Source organism: Oncorhynchus nerka, linkage group LG11, assembly GCF_034236695.1.
Source record: "Oncorhynchus nerka isolate Pitt River linkage group LG11, Oner_Uvic_2.0, whole genome shotgun sequence".
In the NCBI taxonomy this organism is placed as follows: Eukaryota; Metazoa; Chordata; class Actinopteri; order Salmoniformes; family Salmonidae; genus Oncorhynchus; species Oncorhynchus nerka.
This window is the reverse complement of record NC_088406.1, coordinates 44,161,379-44,184,682: the sequence shown is the minus strand read 5'-3', so window position 1 is coordinate 44,184,682 and position 23,304 is coordinate 44,161,379. Positions and strand designations below refer to the sequence as shown.

General features: G+C 48.8%; 1 pseudogene; it reads left to right on the top strand.

The window, feature by feature from the left end:
• The first annotated feature begins 29 nt into the window (after nucleotides 1–29).
• LOC115136945 (ras and Rab interactor 3-like) lies at nucleotides 30–17,388 on the top strand (annotated as a pseudogene).
• Nucleotides 17,389–23,304: the final 5,916 nt, after the last annotated feature.

Genomic DNA, 23,304 nt, shown 5'->3' with positions numbered 1-23,304 from the left:
TTGGTACAATTGATGTTGTCTGTGACAGGGTGCATGCGTTGTTTATTTCTATGTAGTGTGTTGTAGCCATTAGTTGAACAGAAAATACTGTTGCACACTTATACTTAGAATCCCATCTTTTATTCACCATCTCACCCTCCATACTCACACCACTTCCCTGACTCTTAAATGGCAGTGTCTGTGAATGCATTTTTGTCTGTGTTTTCACCTCTATAAAGTGCAACACACAGATTTGTCTGTGAGTAAAAGAGAGAGAGATCAGTATTATTCAGGTCTTGAGGAAAAAAGGCTAAGCAGACTCATTTCTTTCTATGTTAAATGTGTTAGCAAGGTTAACCACATGAGGGGGGTGGGAGATGGAGGAGGAGAGAATGAGAAAACAAAAATAAGTTGAGAACTTGTGAGCAAGTGAAAGTGCAACATCAAATGTCAAGGTGTGTAGTCGAGTGTGGTAGAGGCAGGTAAAGCATCGACACAATACATACTTCTGACGGAACAGCAAAATACTATCTCGCTAAGGTACGAAGTATGCATTAGGATTTTTTTTACCCTGTACGAAGTATGCATTAGGATTTTTTTTACCCTGTCATTTTTCATCAATAAGATAAATTGTTGAGCAACGTAGTTAGAATGTGAAAGGACAATCTGTTGGCACAAGGTTACAACATGAAGAGATCTGTGGAGTTTCTGTCAGGCTGAAGGGAAGCCACAAAGTCACAGCTACTTTGAAAACAGCCAAATAGGGCCTATTAACAGTAAGTAACCCTTTTTCATGTCAAAATAATGTATTTTGGGTGAACTATCCCTTTAAATGTGTGTTGAAGAAGGATGTTATCACTCTTCTATTCCAGAATAACTTTTTCAAATGGTCATTTTTTTCTCATGTTCTTAAAAAAAAAATCTTTAATGTTGATATATTGGATTTAATCTTAATCTATTTGCGGTTGGCATACACTAAACATTTTGTACACTATGTTTCTGTGGTGTCCTCTAGTCTGGGATGATGAGGGGATTGGAAGATCAGGATGAGAAGGATGACTCTCACAGGTGAGGATCTTTTCTCCACCCCATGGATCGTTATTAGGGACCTACTCGGGGTATAGGTTTATACAAGCTCTGGCGGTTTCCAGGACACTGATTAAACGTCGTCCTGGATTGAAAGGCATTTTAAATCTTGTTTTTTAGTCCTGAACTAGGCTGGTAAACCGCCCCGGTATGCTGTAACAGTATATTATGGTGTCTGTAATTACCCCCTGTTGTGCCATTATCTCTAGAGGTGTGAGTGGCACGGTGAGGACAGAGAATGAGGTTACTGACGGAGTTTCAAGGAGGCCCCTGACTCTGCTGGACAGGTTGCGACTGTGTCAGGACGCCTGGGCCCCTGGGGGCCCCTGGGATAGAGACGGTGCCCATGCTGCCCTCTGGGGCCGGCCTGCTGGGGTGAGTTCCCCCCCCACTACCCTCAACCATGAGGTCAGATAGTAGATAGTGGCATGGACCTACACAGTATGTGTCCGTCCCAAATGGCATCCTATACCATATATAGTGCACTACTTTTGACCAGGGCCCAAATGGCTCTGCCATTTGGGACGGGGACACACTGTGTAGGTCCATGCCACTATCTACTATCTGACCTCATGGTTGACCTCTTTGTATTCAGGCCCGTAGGCCTACTCTCCAGGTCACCTTGGTACATTAGGTTAGCATGTGGACAGGCTGCGATATTACAGATGAAATGGAAGCAGGCACTTACAGCATGTCGAGTTGCACTTGTAGTTCTCCTTACTTTGCATAAAAGCAAATGAATGCAGAAGTGCTGCATGTGTGAGAGAGTAAGAGAGGAGAGACACAGATGGACTGAAAGAAAGAGGAGCAGACTGAGTAGTGGCGTCGAAGTTGATCGTTGCAGAAAGTATTTTCGGTTTGCTAAAGAACCCCAGCTATTTTAAGGACCCTTTCTTAACAAGACCAGCCTCTGAGACAAGTGAGTACGGTGAGACAATGGTGATCCAGTATCTGGATACAGCATCCTATTACACTGTAAAAACGACTGTATGTCAGGGTTTAGGTTGAATTGGTGGGATAAGAAAAGCACTTTAGCAATGTTTTTTCCCCCAACACATTATCCATGTGGATAGGCAGTAGCACTGTAAGAAAGAGCAACACTTACATGTTATTCTTGACTTTTTCAAAATGCTGTTGTGTTACAGCCTGAATTTAAAATTTAAATTTAAACTGGCCTTCACACAATACCCCATAGTGTCATAGTGGAATTATATTTTTTTACATTTTTACATAAGCGCTGAAATGTCTTGAGTCAATATGTATTCAACCCCTTTGATATGGCCTAAATAAGTTTAGGAGTAAACATTTTCTTTACAAGTCACTTAATAAGTTGCATGAACTCACTGTGTGTGCAATAATAGTGTTTAACATGCTTTTTGAATGACTACCTCATCTCTGTACCCCACACACACAATTACATGTAATGTCAAACATAGATTCAACCACAAAGACTAGGGAGGTGCCCTCGCAAAGAAGGGCACCTATTGGTAGATGGGTAAAAAAATAAAAAAGCAGACGTTGAATATCCCTTTGAGAATGGTGAAGTTATTAATTAAACTTTGGATGGTGTATCAATACACCTAGTCACTACAAAGATACAGGTTACTTCCTAACTCACTTGCCGTAGAGGAAGGAAACGGCTCAGGGATTTCACCACGAGGCCAATGGTGACTTTAAAACAGTTACCGAGTTTAATGGCTGTGATAGGAGAAAACTGAGGATGGAAAAACAACATTGCAGTTACTCCACAAAAGTAACCTAAATGACAGTGAAAAGTATTCAAAAACATGCATCCTGTTCGCTACAAAGCACTAAAGTAATACTGCAAAACATGTGACAAAGCAATTCACTTTGTCCTGAATAAAAAGTGTTATGTTTGGGGCAAATCCAACACAACATATTACTGAGTAGCACTCTCCATATTTCCAAGCATGGTGATGGCTGCATCATGTTATGGGTATGCTTGTAATCGTTACGGTCTGAGGAGTTTTTCAGGATAAAAAAAAGAAACGGAATGGAGCTAAGCACGGGCAAAATACTAGAGGAAAACCTGGTTCAGTCTACTTTCCATCAGACACTGGGAGATGAATTCACCTTTCAGCAGGATAATAACCTAAAACACAAGGCCAAATCTATACTGGAGTTGCTTACCAAGAAGACATCAATTGTTCCTGAGTGGACGAGTTTTAATTTTTTTTTATCTTTATTTAACCAGGCAAGTCAGTTAAGAACACATTCTTATTTTCAATGACGGCCTGGGAACAGTGGGTTAACTGCCTGTTCAGGGGCAGAACGACAGATTTGTACCTTGTCAGCTCGGGGGTTTGAACTCGCAACCTTCCGGTTACTAGTCCAACGCTCTAACCACTAGGCTAACCACTAGGCTACGCTGCCGCCCCAGTTTTGATTGAAGTCTATTAGAAAATCTACGGCAAGGCTTAAAAATGGTTGTCTAGCAATAATCAACAATCAATTTGACAGAGCTTGAAGAATTTTGAAAATAATAATGGGCAAATGTTGCACAATCCCAGTGTGGAAAGCTCTTAGAGGCTTACCCAGAAAGACTCACAGTTGTTATCGCTGCCAAAGGTGCTTCTACAAAGTATTGACTCGGGGGTGTGAATACTTATGTAAATGTAATACTTTAATATTTCATTTTCAATAAATGTGCAAAAATATTTTTTTTGCATGTTTTCACTTTGTCATTATTAGGTATTGTGTATATATGGGTGAGAATCTATTTAAGCAATAAGGCACGAGGGGTGTGGTATATGGCCAATATACCACGGCTAAGTGCCTGGACACAGCCATTAGCCGTGGTATATTGGCCATATACCACAATCTCCCGAGGTGCCTTATTGCTATTATAAACTGGTTACCAATGTAATTGGAGCTGTAAAAATAAGTGTTTTGTCATACCTGTGGCATACAGTCTGATATACCATGGCTGTCAGCCAATCAACATTCAGGGCTCGAACCACCCAGTTTATAAATATCTATAGTCCATGTTGAATTCAGGCTGTAACACAACAGTGTCGAATAAGTCAAGGGGTATGAATACTTTGTGAAGGCACTATCTAGTCATTGCAAATGATGATGTGAACAAAGTTAATTTCTCTTCCACAGGTTTAGTTGACGATATGCGTCGATATTTAAAGAACTTGATATTAAATATAGCTTGCCTTGCATCAAACTGCTGATACCTATAGTTTGTTTTTGACTTGACTCAAAGTGAACATACCAATGTGTCTTTCGCTATCACAGTCAGTCATCTATTCCTGAACACACTGTTCGTCAAACCCACTTCCTGCAGTGTGTCTGTAGGTCTATTGCGTGTGTGTGTGTGCGCATGCTCACTTATTTCGCTGTGAGTTTTTGGTGCGTACATGTATTTGAATATGTGTGTGTTATTTGTGCTTGCACATTCTCTGCCACTTAGTTAGCGTTGGTGTGAGGTTAGCCTGGCTTGCTCACTTCTCTAGGCCTTGAATGACTGTTCCACAGAAAAATCCATCTTGTCCTTTTCTGTGAAGCTGCTCTGCACAGTCAAAGTTTCCTAACACCCAGACACAGTGTAATGAGGCTTCTCGTCACCTCTCTCTCTCCTTTCACAGAGCTTCCTGGTGTTGAGGGACTCTGCCTCCCAGCCCGGCCTGCTGTGTGTGGCCACTGGAGGAGAGAGTGGACATGTCACAGACAACCCCATACATCGCACTGGTGCAGGTAGGCAAGACAGACACGCATGCATTTTGTATTGACCAGAACCTCAACTTTCATATACTTCCCTGTTTAAAAAAAAAAGTTTATCTCAAATTTGTTGTACGCCTTATAATAAACTCTCTGTTCTTCTTTCTCAGCTTATCAGCTATCTCAGTCATTTTTAGGCTTCTCTGATCTGGCCCAGTTAGTGGTGTTCTACTCTATGAGCAGGTGAGTTACAACAACCTGCGCTATACTGTATACTAACTACAGTATTTATCAGTTATGCATCTGATGTATTTCATTAATCTCTCTGTCTCTCTCTCTCTCTCCCAGGGACGTGTTGCCAGTGTGTCTGTTCATCCCTCCGTGGCTCTACAGTCTAACAGATCAGCGACAGTCCAACAGTCTGTCCCAGCTGGGTCCCAGTAAGTCTGAATTCACCCTCTCCATCTCTCCTCTTCCTCACCCACGCTCTCATCCACTTATCATCTTCCTTTCACTCCTTCTGCACAACTATCTCCTTGTCATCCATCCTAGTCACTTCATATCAAACGTCTTGTCCTCTATGTGCTCCTCCTTTTACTCCTCTTGACGACTACCACCTCCTCTTCTCTCATTCTAATGTTTGATCTATTTTCCTCCCTCTCTTTTTGTGTGCCTGTTTATATATAGAATCCTGGCTGTGTCCCACCTCTGACCTCCAGCCTGATCACATGACTCAGAGGGCTCCTGGTACTGCCATGTGCACCATACAGGTAATCAGTTGCATTCATAGCTTCACAACATGTCTATAAAGGTTGGGACCTATTCACTGTCTTGTATTCCGCTTTAACATGACATGTAGTTGGAGACCCACTCTAGCGGATGTGTTGCCATGGTTTGACATGTGGTTCACACAGAAAAGCGGATGTCTGCTTTGGGTTCTCCTAGTGCTTTGTAATGTTACCCAGTCAATTGTCACTCTCAGCATCATAGATGAGATGCAGTGTACCGCAGTTCAGACTGACGTCACAGGGCCTTTTGCTCTTCATTCAAAGAGGTGTATCTTACATTTGAATACTGTATGTCCTTTTTCAAATCTATATACCGTGGGGAGAACAAGTATTTGACACATCTCCGATTTTGCAGGTTTTCCTACTTACAATGCATGTAGAGGTCTGTAATTTATTTTAATCATAGGTACACTCCAACTGTGAGAGATGTAATCTAAAACAAAAATCCAGAAAATCACATTATATTATTTTTAAGTAATTCATTTGCATGACATAAGTATTTGGTACATCAGAAAAGCAGAACTTAATATTTGGTACAGAAACCTTTGTTTGCAATTACAGAGATCATGCGTTTCCTGTAGTTCTTGACCAGGTTTGCACACACTGCATCAGGGATTTTGACCTTCTCCAGATCCTTCAGGTTTCGGGGCTGTCGCTGGGCAATGCGGACTTTCAGCTCCCTCCAAAGATGTTCTATTGGGTTCAGGTTTGGAGACTGGCTAGGTCACTCCAGGACCTTGAGATGCTTCTTACGGAGCCACTCCTTAGTTGCCATGGCTGTGTGTTTCGGGTTGTTGTCATGCTGGAAGACTCAGCCACGACCCATCTTCAATGCTCTTACTGAGGGAAGGAGGTTGTTGGCCAAGATCCCGCGATACATGGCCCCATCCAGCCTCCCCTCAATACGGTGCAGTCATCCTGTCCCCTTTGCAGAAAAGCATCCCCGAAGAATGATGTTTCCATCTCCATGCTTCACAGTTGGGATGGTGTTCTTGGGGTTGTACTCATCCTTCTTCTTCCTCCAAACACGGCGAGTGGAGTTTAGACCAAAAAGCTCTATTTTTGTCTCATCAGACCACATGTCCTTCTCCCATTCCTCCTCTGGATCATCCAGATGGTCATTGGCAAACTTCAGACAGGCCTGGACATGCGCTGGCTTCAGCAGGGGGACCTTGCGTGCGCTGCAGGATTTTAATCCATGACGGCGTAGTGTGTTACTAATGGTTTTCTTTGAGACTGTGGTCCCAGCTCTCTTCAGGTCAGTTCTGGGCTGATCTCTCACCTTCCTCATGATCATTGATGCCCCACGAGGTGAGATCTTGCATGGAGCCCCAGACCGAGGGTGATTGACCATCATCTTGAACTTCTTCCATTTTCTAATAATTGCGCCAACAGTTGTTGCCTTCTCACCAAGCTGGTTGCCTATTGTCCTGTAGCCCATCCCAGCCTTGTGCAGGTCTACAATTGTATCCCTGATGTCCTTACACAGCTCTCTGGTCTTGGCCATTGTGGAGAGGTTGGAGTCTGTTTGATTGAGTGTGTGGACAGGTGTCTTTTATACAGGTAACGAGTTCATACAGGTGCAGTTAATACAGGTAATGAGTGGAGAACAGGAGGGCTTCTTAACGATAAACTAACTGGTCTGTGAGAGCCGGAATTGTTACTGGTTGGTAGGTGATCAAATACTTATATCATGCAATAAAATGCAAATTAATTACTTAAAAATCATACAATGTGATTTTCTGGATTTTTGTTTTAGATTCCATCTCTCACAGTTGAAGTGTACCTATGATAACAATGACAGACCTCTACATGCTTTGTAAGTAGGAAAACCTGCAAAATCGGCAGTGTATCAAATAATTGTTCTCCCCACTGTAGGTTTTAAAGGCCCAGGGCAGTCGAAATTACGTTTTTATTGTGTTTTGATATCATATTGTACAACAGAAGAAGCTAACACTGTAATTATACCAGTAGCTAGGTTTCCTTCCAATTAGTGAATAAATCAAATCAAATTTATTTATATAGCCCTTCGTACATCAGCTGATATCTCAAAGTGCTGTACAGAAACCCAGCCTAAAACCCCAAACAGCAAGCAATACAGGTGTAGAAGCACGGTGGCTAGGAAAAACTCCCTAGAAAGGCCAAAACCTAGGAAGAAACCTAGAGAGGAACCAGGCTATGTGGGGTGGCCAGTCCTCTTCTGGCTGTGCCGGGTGGAGATTATAACAGAACATGGCCAAGATGTTCAAATGTTCATAAATGACCAGCATGGTCGTATAATAATAAGGCAGAACAGTTGAAACTGGAGCAGCAGCACGGTCAGGTGGACTGGGGACAGCAAGGAGTCATCATGTCAGGTAGTCCTGGGGCATGGTCCTAGGGCTCAGGTCCTCCGAGAAAGAGAAAGAAAGAGAGAATTAGAGAGAGCATATGTGGGGTGGCCAGTCCTCTTCTGGCTGTGCCGGGTGGAGATTATAACAGAACTTGGCAAGATGTTCAAATGTTCATAAATGACCAGCATGATCGAATAATAATAAGGCAGAACAGTTGAAACTGGAGCAGCAGCACGGCCAGGTGGACTGGGGACAGCAAGGAGTCATCATGTCAGGTAGTCCTGGGGCATGGTCCTAGGGCTCAGGTCCTCCGAGAGAGAGAAAGAAAGAGAGAAAGAGAGAATTAGAGAGAGCACACTTAAATTCACACAGGACACCGAATAGGACAGGAGAAGTACTCCAGATATAACAAACTGACCCTAGCCCCCCGACACATAAACTACTGCAGCATAAATACTGGAGGCTGAGACAGGAGGGGTCAGGAGACACTGTGGCCCCATCCGAGGACACCCCCGTACAGGGCCAAACAGGAAGGATATAACCCCACCCACTTTGCCAAAGCACAGCCCCCACACCATTAGAGGGATATCTTCAACCACCAACTTACCATCCTGAGACAAGGATGAGTATAGCCCACAAAGATCTCCGCCATGGCACAACCCAAGGGGGGGCGCCAACCCAGACAGGATGACCACATCAGTGAATCAACCCACTCAGGTGACGCACCCCTTCCAGGGACGGCATGAGAGAGCCCCAGTAAGCCAGTGACTCAGCCCCTGTAATAGGGTTAGAGGCAGAGAATCCCAGTGGAAAGAGGGGAATCGGCCAGGCAGAGACAGCAAGGGCGGTTCGTTGCTCCAGAGCCTTTCCGTTCACCCTCCCACTCCTGGGCCAGACTACACTCAATCATATGACCCACTGAAGAGATGAGTCTTCAGTAAAGACTTAAAGGTTGAGACCGAGTTTGCGTCTCTGACATGGGTAGGCAGACCGTTCCATAAAAATGGAGCTCTATAGGAGAAAGCCCTGCCTCCAGCTGTTTGCTTAGAAATTCTAGGGACAATTAGGAGGCCTGCGTCTTGTGACCGTAGCGTACGTGTAGGTATGTACGGCAGGACCAAATCAGAGAGATAGGTAGGAGCAAGCCCATGTAATGCTTTGTAGGTTAGCAGTAAAACCTTGAAATCAGCCCTGGTGGGAATATATTCTAGAATCTGCATGAAGAAAATATGCACATTTTCCCACCAGTGCTGTTTTTCCACCAAACTGACTTGTTGTGGATAGAAATCAGTGCGTGATGACATAGTGCACACAAAATGTACATTTTCGCTTATGTTTTCAAGTACAGAACAAAAATTGAAAGTTCAATGTGCTTCCATCGCATTTTCAAGTCTACTGATAGTTTTGTCACAAAAAGTAGTCTTGGCACATGTGTTCTAGCCAACAGCTCACAGATACAGTGAGGATAGACTACTTTACATGATGTGATTATTATGGATAAGAGCAAGAATAATTGTATTTATCAAATGGCAGTCAAGTATCGATCACCATGTCACCAGAATAAGACCCTTGATATTTATTGGAAAGGAGCATTGACATCACAATGCACTTTCACCACCCTGTGTAGTTTATCATAACTTATTATTATTATTTTTTCTACCCCCTTTTTCTCCCCAATTTCGTGATATCCAATTGCGATCAAATGACTATCTTGTCTCATCGCTGCAACTTCCCAACGGGCTCGGAAGAGGCGAAGGTCGAGTCATGCGTCCTAACCGCTCTTCTTAACTCCCGCCCGCTTAATCCGGAAGCCAGCTGCACCAATGTGTGGAGCAGGCGCCAGGCCCGCCACAAGGAGTCGCTAGAAGGCAATGAGCCAAGTAAAGCCTCCCCCCGGCCAAACCGATCCTGGGTCTGTGGTGATACCTCAAGCACTGGGATAGTGCCTTAGACCACTGGGATAGTGCCTTAGACCACTGGGATAGTGCCTTAGACCACTGGGATAGTGCCTTAGACCACTGGGATAGTGTGCCTTAGACCACTGGGATAGTGCCTTAGACCACTGGGATAGTGCCTTAGACCACTGGGATAGTGCCTTAGACCACTGGGATAGTGCCTTAGACCACTGGGATAGTGCCTTAGACCACTGGGATAGTGCCTTAGACCACTGGGATAGTGCCTTAGACCACTGGGATAGTGTGCCTTAGACCACTGGGATAGTGCCTTAGACCACTGGGATAGTGCCTTAGACCACTGGGATAGTGCCTTAGACCACTGGGATAGTGCCTTAGACCACTGGGATAGTGCCTTAGACCACTGGGATAGTGCCTTAGACCACTGGGATAGTGCCTTAGACCACTGGGATAGTGCCTTAGACCACTGGGATAGTGTGCCTTAGACCACTGGGATAGTGCCTTAGACCACTGGGATAGTGTGCCTTAGACCACTGGGATAGTGCCTTAGACCACTGGGATAGTGCCTTAGACCACTGGGATAGTGCCTTAGACCACTGGGATAGTGTGCCTTAGACCACTGGGATAGTGCCTTAGACCACTGGGATAGTGCCTTAGACCACTGGGATAGTGCCTTAGACCACTGGGATAGTGCCTTAGACCACTGGGATAGTGCCTTAGACCACTGGGATAGTGCCTTAGACCACTGGGATAGTGTGCCTTAGACCACTGGGATAGTGCCTTAGACCACTGGGATAGTGCCTTAGACCACTGGGATAGTGCCTTAGACCACTGGGATAGTGCCTTAGACCACTGGGATAGTGTGCCTTAGACCACTGGGATAGTGCCTTAGACCACTGGGATAGTGCCTTAGACCACTGGGATAGTGTGCCTTAGACCACTGGGATAGTGCCTTAGACCACTGGGATAGTGCCTTAGACCACTGGGATAGTGCCTTAGACCACTGGGATAGTGTGCCTTAGACCACTGGGATAGTGCCTTAGACCACTGGGATAGTGCCTTAGACCACTGGGATAGTGTGCCTTAGACCACTGGGATAGTGCCTTAGACCACTGGGATAGTGCCTTAGACCACTGGGATAGTGCCTTAGACCACTGGGATAGTGCCTTAGACCACTGGGATAGTGCCTTAGACCACTGGGATAGTGCCTTAGACCACTGGGATAGTGCCTTAGACCACTGGGATAGTGCCTTAGACCACTGGGATAGTGTGCCTTAGACCACTGGGATAATGCCTTAGACCACTGGGATAATGCCTTAGACCACTGGGATAGTGCCTTAGACCACTGGGATAGTGCCTTAGACCACTGGGATAGTGCCTTAGACCACTGGGATAGTGCCTTAGACCACTGGGATAGTGCCTTAGACCACTGGGATAGTGCCTTAGACCACTGGGATAGTGCCTTAGACCACTGGGATAGTGTGCCTTAGACCACTGGGATAGTGCCTTAGACCACTGGGATAGTGCCTTAGACCACTGGGATAGTGCCTTAGACCACTGGGATAGTGCCTTAGACCACTGGGATAGTGCCTTAGACCACTGGGATAGTGTGCCTTAGACCACTGGGATAGTGCCTTAGACCACTGGGATAGTGCCTTAGACCACTGGGATAGTGCCTTAGACCACTGGGATAGTGTGCCTTAGACCACTGGGATAGTGCCTTAGACCACTGGGATAGTGCCTTAGACCACTGGGATAGTGTGCCTTAGACCACTGGGATAGTGCCTTAGACCACTGGGATAGTGCCTTAGACCACTGGGATAGTGCCTTAGACCACTGGGATAGTGCCTTAGACCACTGGGATAGTGCCTTAGACCACTGGGATAGTGCCTTAGACCACTGGGATAGTGTGCCTTAGACCACTGGGATAATGCCTTAGACCACTGGGATAATGCCTTAGACCACTGGGATAGTGCCTTAGACCACTGGGATAGTGCCTTAGACCACTGGGATAGTGTGCCTTAGACCACTGGGATAGTGCCTTAGACCACTGGGATAGTGCCTTAGACCACTGGGATAGTGCCTTAGACCACTGGGATAGTGCCTTAGACCACTGGGATAGTGCCTTAGACCACTGGGATAGTGCCTTAGACCACTGGGATAGTGCCTTAGACCACTGGGATAGTGCCTTAGACCACTGGGATAGTGTGCCTTAGACCACTGGGATAGTGCCTTAGACCACTGGGATAGTGCCTTAGACCACTGGGATAGTACCTTAGACCACTGGGATAATGCCTTAGACCACTGGGATAGTGCCTTAGACCACTGGGATAGTGCCTTAGACCACTGCTCGGGAGGCTCATCATAATATTTTTAATGCGTAGCCTAACAAACTGCATGGTTTCCCCAGTCATAGTAGGAGGACCCCATACCATATCATTGTGTGATTTTACTTCAATATTATGGTTATTATATCTATATTTGCGCATAAAGGCATTTTCACCGCAATTTCTCAAATAATTAATTTTACAGACACAAAAAGATCCCACCATGTCGAACAAACAAATGATCTGTCTGCATTTAAAAAAATTATACCGAAACTTCCTGTTTCCATCAAAGTTGTCATTACTTTTTTTTTATACGGTATGACTTTACTCACATAAAAACTGTGGAAGGAAACGTGGTTAGTGTTATTTCCTGATAGTTGCTGGCTCCCATATACAGGATGCATGGGTGGAGTTTTGGCTTGCCAGGTGACCACACCAGGCGGAATAAGGTGTAATACACCAATGACAAAGGGAGTACCACACCTCTCTGTCAATAACCCCCTCCTCTGCTTTGGTGCCCTTCCCCTCCCCACTCAGACCTCTCCCAGACAGACCTAGCAAAATTATTGATTGAGAAAGATTGTTTTGCTAAAAAAATATTTTTTGTTTCTTTTTGACCATTTTAATGCAAAACCAATATAGTAAGGTATTTATTTGTTCCCCAGAAATGATTTGATATTGAGATAAAAATGGCCTTTAATACTGAAACCATAAACCATTGTATTGTATCAAATTCAAATCATTCTCCAATGATCATTTTTCATTTTCGGAAAGATCCTCATCTGGTTCATGCCTTTTAAATACACAGTCAAGCTCCCTCTCAAATGTGTCTTCTGTTCAATAGCTGACAGCAGCCAATGGTGCTCTGTGCATCATCAACCCACTCTATCTGCATGAGCATGGCGATGACTGGCTGACCCATCAACCAACCAGCCCACAGCGAGTTAATCGGCCAGCGAATTATAGGCGTGAGAGACGACTGAGTACAACAAGACCTTGGTCAGGGTCGGGCCTTCTTACTAAGAGAGCTATCTCAATGGAGCAGGAGTCCTACAGCTCCAGGTCTGATAATCCAGGTAAAGTGATTTTGCTGTTAAAGGCCCAGTGTGGTTAAAAACATGATTTACCTATGATTTATATGTATTTCCACACTATGAGGTTGGAATAATAAAATTGTGAAAATGATGTAAGAGCTGAAATGATTTGAAATTGAGATAAACAAAAATGGCTGCATTGGACCTTGTTTTATTATCCTTGTCCATCCTGTCTGTGGGAAAATGTCACCGCATGAATCATCCTTCTCACTGTAGGAGCTAATGAGAAATCATAGAGCCATTATGCCAAAACCAAAATCAACCAACGACTAACTGACATGTTTGGTCTTGTCTCCTTATCTCCATGGTCTCCTGTAGTCCAGGCTACCCCGTCTCCCCCCACCCCAACAGGAGGGGTGGTTCTGAGGAGGCCCAGTAGGGATGCTTCCATTGAGTCACTCGACAGAACCTGGACCCAGGACCGCACTACCAGGCCCCCTTCAGACCCCAAGCCCCTGTTCAGCCCTGCCCCTCAGTCCCCTCACAGGGTGTCCTGGGTTGAGGACAGGGTATGGCTCTCCAAACCGCCACCCCCCTCCCTCCTCCGCCCCCCCTCCCTGGAGATGGACTCGCTGTCAATCAGCAGCATGGAGGAGGAGCCGGAGTCGGTCACCACCCCTTCCCACTCCCCCCACCCCTCGCATCGTTTGGCCGACAAGGTGAAACACCGCCTCTCGGCTGTGGGCCTGGCCATTGGTGGGCTGGGGTGTCCACAGAAGAGGATGACTAAGCGGGTGCAGGAGCTCAGCAAGCGGAGGGGCGGTTTGTTTGCCGAGGCAGTGATGGGATTCGTTGAGATGACCCTGGGGGCGGGGTTTATCCCTGGAATGACAGGTGCGGACCTGCTTCAGGAGGTGCGTACGGCTCTCACTGCCCTGAGAGAGACACTGCTGGACTGTCCTGAGATACACATCCTCATAGACAGTATGGTGGACACACCCGATGGGGAGCTGGGTGAGTCCATCCATTAACAAATTAGTGTTCGAAAACAGAATATCACTACTATTATACAAAAAAACGGTTCAGCTTTAGTTCAGGATGCACTACAAAGCCAAAACGGACAAATACTCCAACTACATAATTTTCCAGAATTGGTTTCTAACACCTCAGTCTCTCCTTATCCTCCATTATCTCTGTCCTCTATCTACATTAGATGCCATACTGGAGCTCTCCCTACACAAGGTGGCCCTAAAGCCTGTGAGCGCCCACCTGTACACCTGCCTCCAGAGCTGTTGGGACCATGACGGTAGCCTGCGGAAGCTGAGGGAAAACCAGCGGCTCCTGGAAGGCCGGGGGGTGGAGGAGCTGGAAGGGACACCTGGGGCGGGGGTCCCTGACCCTGTCACCTTGGAGAAGATCCAGCAGAGGTGGTCAGCCATGCACCAGTCTTACTCCCCCAGCAGGAAGGTCCATATCCTGCTCAAGGTCTGCAAGACCATCTACCACAGCATGACGGCCAATGCCAACCCAGGTGGGTGGTGCAGGGTAGACCTGCTCAGCCTCAGTATGTGTATGAATAGAGTTGGTTAGGGTATTTCTCTCTATTAAGGATAATGTTTGGAGTTCTTTGACCTTTGACTCCCTCATCCCCTCTGTCTCAGGAGTGGTGTATGGGGCTGATGACTTCCTGCCGTGTCTGACCTGGGTGCTTCTGCGTAGTGATGTGGTCACTCTGCAGCTGGACACTAACTACATGATGGAGCTACTGGACCCCACACAGCTGCAGGGAGAGGGTACGAATTATACAGACGTATCATGCAGACCCACAGAACCATATACAGTACCAGTCAAAGGTTTGGACAAACCTACTCATTCAAGGGATTTTTATTTTTACAATTTTCTACATTCTACATTTGACTATTTTTCGAATAATAATGAAGACATCACAACTTTGAAATAACGCATATGGAATCATGTAGTAACCGAAAAAGTGTTAAAACAAATAAACATTTATTTTAGATTTGAAATTATTCAAAGTAGCCACCAGCAAAGCACCATCACACCTCCTCCCTGCTTCACGGTGGAAACTATCCGTTCACCTACTCTGCGTCTCGCAAAGACACGGCGGTTGGAACCAAAAATCTCAAATTTGGACTCATCAGACCAAAGGACAGATTTCCACCGGTCTAATGTCCATTGCTTGTGATTCTTGGCCCAAGCAAGTCTCTTCTTCTTAGGTCCTTTAGTAGTGGTTTCTTTGCAGCAATTCGACCATGAAGGCCTGATGCAAGCAGTCTCCTCTGAACAGTTGATGTTGAGATGTGTCTGTTACTTGAACCCTGTGAAGCGTTTATTTGGGCTGCAATTTCTGAGGCTGGTAACTATAATGAACTTGTCCTCTGCAGCAGAGGTAACTCTGGGTCTTCCTTTCATGTGGCGGTCCTCATGAGAGCCAGTTTCATCATAGCGCTTTTACGACTGCACTTGAAGAAACTTTAAAAGTTCTTGAAATGTTCCGCATTGACTGACCTTTATGTTTTAAAGTAATGATGGACTGTCGTTTCTCTTTGCTTATTTGGTCTTTTACCAAATAGGGCTATCTTCTGTATACCACCCCTACCTTGTCACAACACAACTGATTGGCTCAAAAGCATTGAGAAAATAAATTCCACAAATTAACTTTTAAGAAGGCACACCTGTTAATTGAAATGCTTTCCAGGTGACTACCTCATGAAGCTGGTTGAGAGAATGCCAAAAGAGTGTGCAAAGCTGTCAAGGCAAAGGTGGCTACTTTTGAAGAGTCTCACATGTAAAATACATTTTGATTGTTTAACACTTTTTTGGTTACTACATTATTCCACATGTGTTATTTCATAGTTTTGATGTATTCACTATTATTCTACAATGTAGAAAATAGTAAAAAATAAAGAAAAACTCTTGAATGAGTAGGTGTGTCCAAACTTTTGACTGGTACTGTATGTGTACATGGACACATACACCTTATAGTAACCCCCTTTCTGTCTCTTATTCTCTCTTTCTCTACCTTTTGTCTCTTGTCTCTCTATTCTGCAGGAGGTTACTACCTGACGTCCCTGTATGCTTCTCTTTTCTACATCAGCAGCTTCCGCCCTCGTCTCGCCACGCGCCAGCTCAGCACCGAGGCCCAGCAATCGCTGAGCCAATGGCATCGCAGGCGCACCCTGCACTGCAACCAGTCACGACGCAGCACGAATCGGAGGACCATCCGGAGACCTGGGCACAGTGAGAAGGGCAGGGAAAACTCCAGTTACGCAGAGACGGAAACTGACACAGGAAGTGTAACTGACGCCCCACCGGCGCCCTCTAGTGTTGTGGCCAAGGCACTGCACATCATCTCAGAGGTGGTGGTAGCGGTGAGGGAGGAAGAGGGCAGAAGATCAGAGGGCCAAGGATCCCCAGCTGCACAACTCCAGGCCTCGCCTCAGAAGGAGAAACCGATTACAGTAGAAGAGTTGGACGGACATCCAGCAGGGAGGGAGGGGTCAGACCATGGAGGTGTGTTGTAGAGGGTTTAGAGAGTGAGGAAGGGCAGGCTAGTCTACATAGGGTCCATGAGGAACTCTGTGCCAAGTCAGTGGAGCTAGATGACCAGACAGACATACAGATAGGTCAGCAGAGGTCAGAGTGGACTGGGCTGCCAGTGGGAGACTGATGACCCAGTCTGTCTAGAACCCTGGGCTTTGCCTGCAAACATATTGTAATGTAAACTTGTTGAGCAAAACATTTATTTTACAATTCCTGGTTTCAGTTGCATTGAAATACACCCAATAATGGTCTGACTAGGCTGAATTTGGGTAATTTGAAATATGTGCTTTAAAATGTTTGTAGAAGATATTTCCCACGAGTGTTGCAAATTGTGACGTTTGTAATATTTTCATTGTAATTCCTTCGAGAAATTACTCTGTGGGGACAATTAAATGGTCCATTTGGTGCAAATGATGGAGGCTAGGCCATCAGCAGGCTGGCTGTATGGTTAGAACACTTGATGTATTTTACATGTTGACCACTAGGTTGCAGTACCACACCTTTTCTGTCTGTTTCGTCTTGGTTGCAGTAGTAGTCAAGCATGATAACAGTGGAGCTCGTAAGCATAAGGATGTTGAGAAGGGGAGAGAAATGTGTTGAGATGCCTGAAATAACAGCTATAACGAAATGACTGTTGATCTGTATTATGTTGTGTGTAATATATACTCTGATTTTAACTTGTCATTATATTATTTGAATCTACATTATATGACCATGCATTAGAATGCTGTATGGCGGCAAACGGCAAAGACAGCATTATAGACATCTGCACAGTAGAATACTTTGATGCTAAAGAGTGAACAGTGGAGCAGACAGGTCCTTATTTATACAAGCACATGTATTACAGACACATGCTACCACTAACATAGACAAAGACACACAAACAAGCGCGCACACACGGGCCTACTGTAATATATACATACTCATATGCAAATGAACGCACGCACACGTGCCCTCCCATACATTCATACATATGGAAGCGCCTCATTCAGAATTTTAAATTTGAAACCCAATCAAATTTGCCTAATGAGACATCTGGCATTCTGCCTGCATTTCGATCTTTTAACCAGGTCTAAGAAACATCTGGGCTCTTCATCAGCGCAGTCAAACCTGATGGGAGCGAGACTACATCTACTACACACACCTCTTACATATATGATCACGTGATATATTATGCATACATAGGACTACATTACACATTCAGTCCAGCCATAAATTAGATATATGGCGGTGGCGAGCGCACAGATGGCAGACGCCTGAGGCATTTAAAGCTAGGATTCGCTAGCTAGCTGCAGCTAAACATAGGAGCCGTCCTGCTGCAGAGAAAGAGAGAGAAAAAGATGGTCACGCAAAATGCATGCACATCCAAGCACAAGGCAACGCCATGACAATATACAGACACACACATACTGAAAAACATGAATATTCACACTAACAGTATATCACAATCACCTGTTCGTCACGCTAAATGTATACCAGTATCAGTGTGCCTGGTGTGTTTCCCCTCCCCCTTGATTGACAGACATCTAACGAGCAGCTGCTCTAATGGGCCTGGCAGCTTCACCTAATAGTGATAAATAGATGAGAGGCATTTGTGAATCAGGACCAAACACTTTTCAATCAATTATTCACAACATTACTCCAATTTATGCATCATCAGGCTGCTACACATTCCGGTTGTTCCCAGGCTGGAAACAGTGTTTGAACTCGGTGGTAAATGACAGTAGGCGCTGAAAACTCTGGTTTTCCTCTCTCCCGCTGACAGATAAAATGGTTCCTTTTTTTCATCGCGTCCTGCATGAGTTTTAATGAAGGCTTATGAAAGTGAATGGAGCGTCATCGTACGTTCCTGACCTGTCTGCTCTGACTATGGTCGTTCCATATGGTACATCACGTCACCGAGCTGCTCAGTCTGTCACTGTCTCTCTGGCCTCCACTCTTATTTTGTTTGTCCCTTTGTCCTATTCTGCTCTTTCATTCGTTGCCACAAACCGCTTCCCCTTGTTGAGGCATTGTAGTTGGACACTTTTCCTCTAGCTTTCTCTTTCTCCTCCTCCCTGTGCGATGCTCTCTCCTCCTCCCTGTGTGCTGCTCTCTCCTCCTCCCTGTGCGCTGTTCTCTCCTCCTCCCTGTGCCGCTGCTCTCTCCTCCTCCCTGTGCGCTGCTCTCTCCTCCTCCCTGTGCGCTGTACTCTCCTCCTCCCTGTGCGCTGTTCTCTCCTCCTCCCTGTGCGCTGCTCTCTCCTCCTCCCTGTGCGCTGTTCTCTCCTCCTCCCTGTGCGCTGCTCTCTCCTCCTCCCTGTGCGCTGTTCTCTCCTCCTCCCTGTGCGCTGTTCTCTCCTCCTCCCTGTGCGCTGCTCTCTCCTCCTCCCTGTGCGCTGCTCTCTCCTCCTCCCTGTGCGCTGTTCTCTCCTCCTCCCTGTGCGCTGTTCTCTCCTCCTCCCTGTGCACTGTTCTCTCCTCCTCCCTGTGCGCTGTTCTCTCCTCCTCCCTGTGCGCTGCTCTCTCCTCCTCCCTGTGCGCTGCTCTCTCCTCCTCCCTGTGCACTTCTTTCTCCTCCTCCCTGTGCGCTGCTCTCTCCTCCTCCCTGTGCTCTGTTCTCTCCTCCTCCCTGTGCGCTGTTCTCTCCTCCCTGTGCGCTGCTCTCTCCTCCTCCCTGTGCGCTGTTCTCTCCTCCCTCTGCGCTGCTCTCTCCTCCTCCCTGTGCGCTGCTTTCTCCTCCTCCCTGTGTGCTGTTCTCTCCTCCTCCCTGTGCGCTGCTCTCTCCTCCTCCCTGTGTGCTGCTCTCTCCTCCTCCCTGTGCGCTGTTCTCTCCTCCCTGTGCGCTGCTCTCTCCTCCTCCCTGTGCGCTGCTTTCTCCTCCTCCCTGTGCGCTGTTCTCTCCTCCTCCCTGTGCGCTGCTCTCTCCTCCTCCCTGTGTGCTGCTCTCTCCTCCTCCCTGTGCGCTGTTCTCTCCTCCTCCCTGTGCGCTGTTCTCTCCTCCCTGTGCGCTGCTCTCTCTCCACCTCCCTGTGCGCTGTTCTCTCCTCCTCCCTGTGCGCTGTTCTCTCCTCCACCCTGTGTGCTGCTCTCTCCTCCTCCCTGTGCGCTGCTCTCTCCTCCTCCCTGTGCGCTGCTCTCTCCTCCTCCCTGTGCACTTCTTTCTCCTCCTCCCTGTGCGCTGCTCTCTCCTCCTCCCTGTGCTCTGTTCTCTCCTCCTCCCTGTGCGCTGTTCTCTCCTCCCTGTGCGCTGCTCTCTCCTCCTCCCTGTGCGCTGTTCTCTCCTCCCTCTGCGCTGCTCTCTCCTCCTCCCTGTGCGCTGCTCTCTCCTCCTCCCTGTGCGCTGTTCTCTCCTCCTCCCTGTGCGCTGCTCTCTCCTCCTCCCTGTGTGCTGCTCTCTCCTCCTCCCTGTGCGCTGTTCTCTCCTCCCTGTGCGCTGCTCTCTCCTCCTCCCTGTGCGCTGCTTTCTCCTCCTCCCTGTGCGCTGTTCTCTCCTCCTCCCTGTGCGCTGCTCTCTCCTCCTCCCTGTGCGCTGTTCTCTCCTCCTCCCTGTGCGCTGCTCTCTCCTCCTCCCTGTGCGCTGTTCTCTCCTCCTCCCTGTGCGCTGTTCTCTCCTCCTCCCTGTGCGCTGCTCTCTCCTCCTCCCTGTGCGCTGCTCTCTCCTCCTCCCTGTGCGCTGTTCTCTCCTCCTCCCTGTGCGCTGTTCTCTCCTCCTCCCTGTGCACTGTTCTCTCCTCCTCCCTGTGCGCTGTTCTCTCCTCCTCCCTGTGCGCTGCTCTCTCCTCCTCCCTGTGCGCTGCTCTCTCCTCCTCCCTGTGCACTTCTTTCTCCTCCTCCCTGTGCGCTGCTCTCTCCTCCTCCCTGTGCTCTGTTCTCTCCTCCTCCCTGTGCGCTGTTCTCTCCTCCCTGTGCGCTGCTCTCTCCTCCTCCCTGTGCGCTGTTCTCTCCTCCCTCTGCGCTGCTCTCTCCTCCTCCCTGTGCGCTGCTTTCTCCTCCTCCCTGTGCGCTGTTCTCTCCTCCTCCCTGTGCGCTGCTCTCTCTCCTCCTCCCTGTGTGCTGCTCTCTCCTCCTCCCTGTGCGCTGTTTCTCTCCTCCCCTGTGCGCTGCTCTCTCCTCCTCCCTGTGCGCTGCTTTCTCCTCCTCCCCTGTGCGCTGTTCTCTCCTCCTCCCTGTGCGCTGCTCTCTCCTCCTCCCTGTGCGCTGCTCTCTCCTCCTCCCTGTGCGCTGTTCTCTCCTCCTCCCTGTGCGCTGTTCTCTCCTCCCTGTGCGCTGCTCTCTCTCCACCTCCCTGTGCGCTGTTCTCTCCTCCTCCCTGTGCGCTGTTCTCTCCTCCACCCTGTGTGCTGCTCTCTCCTCCTCCCTGTGCGCTGCTCTCTCCTCCTCCCTGTGCGCTGCTCTCTCCTCCTCCCTGTGCACTTCTTTCTCCTCCTCCCTGTGCGCTGCTCTCTCCTCCTCCCTGTGCTCTGTTCTCTCCTCCTCCCTGTGCGCTGTTCTCTCCTCCCTGTGCGCTGCTCTCTCCTCCTCCCTGTGCGCTGTTCTCTCCTCCCTCTGCGCTGCTCTCTCCTCCTCCCTGTGCGCTGCTTTCTCCTCCTCCCTGTGCGCTGTTCTCTCCTCCTCCCTGTGCGCTGCTCTCTCCTCCTCCCTGTGCGCTGCTCTCTCCTCCTCCCTGTGCGCTGTTCTCTCCTCCCTGTGCGCTGCTCTCTCCTCCTCCCTGTGCGCTGCTTTCTCCTCCTCCCTGTGCGCTGTTCTCTCCTCCTCCCTGTGCGCTGCTCTCTCCTCCTCCCTGTGTGCTGCTCTCTCCTCCTCCCTGTGCGCTGTTCTCTCCTCCTCCCTGTGCGCTGTTCTCTCCTCCCTGTGCGCTGCTCTCTCTCCACCTCCCTGTGCGCTGTTCTCTCCTCCTCCCTGTGCGCTGTTCTCTCCTCCACCCTGTGCGCTGCTCTCTCCTCCTCCATGTGCGCTGTTCTCTCCTCCTCCCTGTGCGCTGCTCTCTCTCCACCTCCCTGTGCGCTGTTCTCTCCTCCTCCCTGTGCGCTGTTCTCTCCTCCACCCTGTGCGCTGCTCTCTCCTCCTCCCTGTGTGCTGCTCTCTCCTCCTCCCTGTGCGCTGTTCTCTCCTCCTCCCTGTGCGCTGCTCTCTCCTCCTCCCTGTGCGCTGTTCTCTCCTCCCTGTGCGCTGCTCTCTCCTCCTCCCTGTGCGCTGCTTTCTCCTCCTCCCTGTGCGCTGTTCTCTCCTCCTCCCTGTGCGCTGCTCTCTCCTCCTCCCTGTGTGCTGCTCTCTCCTCCTCCCTGTGCGCTGTTCTCTCCTCCTCCCTGTGCGCTGTTCTCTCCTCCCTGTGCGCTGCTCTCTCTCCACCTCCCTGTGCGCTGTTCTCTCCTCCGCCCTGTGCGCTGCTCTCTCCTCCTCCCTGTGCACTTCTTTCTCCTCCTCCCTGTGCGCTGTTCTCTCCTCCTCCATGTGCGCTGTTCTCTCCTCCTCCCTGTGCGCTGCTCTCTCTCCACCTCCCTGTGCGCTGTTCTCTCCTCCTCCCTGTGCGCTGTTCTCTCCTCCTCCCTGTGCGCTGTTCTCTCCTCCTCCCTGTGCACTGTTCTCTCCTCCTCCCTGTGCGCTGTTCTCTCCTCCTCCCTGTGCGCTGCTCTCTCCTCCTCCCTGTGCGCTGTTCTCTCCTCCTCCCTGTGCGCTGTTCTCTCCTCCTCCCTGTGCGCTGCTCTCTCCTCCTCCCTGTGCGCTGTTCTCTCCTCCTCCCTGTGCGCTGTTCTCTCCTCCTCCCTGTGCGCTGCTCTCTCCTCCTCCCTGTGCGCTGCTCTCTCCTCCTCCCTGTGCGCTGTTCCCTCCTCCTCCCTGTGCGCTGTTCTCTCCTCCCTGTGCGCTGCTCTCTCTCCACCTCCCTGTGCGCTGTTCTCTCCTCCTCCCTGTGCGCTGCTCTCTCCTCCTCCCTGTGCACTTCTTTCTCCTCCTCCCTGTGCGCTGTTCTCTCCTCCTCCATGTGCGCTGTTCTCTCCTCCTCCCTGTGCGCTGCTCTCTCTCCACCTCCCTGTGCGCTGTTCTCTCCTCCTCCCTGTGCGCTGTTCTCTCCTCCTCCCTGTGCGCTGTTCTCTCCTCCTCCCTGTGCACTGTTCTCTCCTCCTCCCTGTGCGCTGTTCTCTCCTCCTCCCTGTGCGCTACTCTCTCCTCCTCCCTGTGCGCTGTTCTCTCCTCCTCCCTGTGCGCTGTTCTCTCCTCCTCCCTGTGCGCTGCTCTCTCCTCCTCCCTGTGCGCTGTTCTCTCCTCCTCCCTGTGCGCTGTTCTCTCCTCCTCCCTGTGCGCTGCTCTCTCCTCCTCCCTGTGTGCTGCTCTCTCCTCCTCCCTGTGCGCTGTTCCCTCCTCCTCCCTGTGCGCTGTTCTCTCCTCCTCCCTGTGCACTGTTCTCTCCTCCTCCCTGTGCGCTGTTCTCTCCTCCTCCCTGTGCGCTGCTCTCTCCTCCTCCCTGTGCGCTGCTCTCTCCTCCTCCCTGTGCACTTCTTTCTCCTCCTCCCTGTGCGCTGTTCTCTCCTCCTCCCTGTGCGCTGCTCTCTCCTCCTCCCTGTGCTCTGTTCTCTCCTCCTCCCTGTGCGCTGTTCTCTCCTCCCTGTGCGCTGC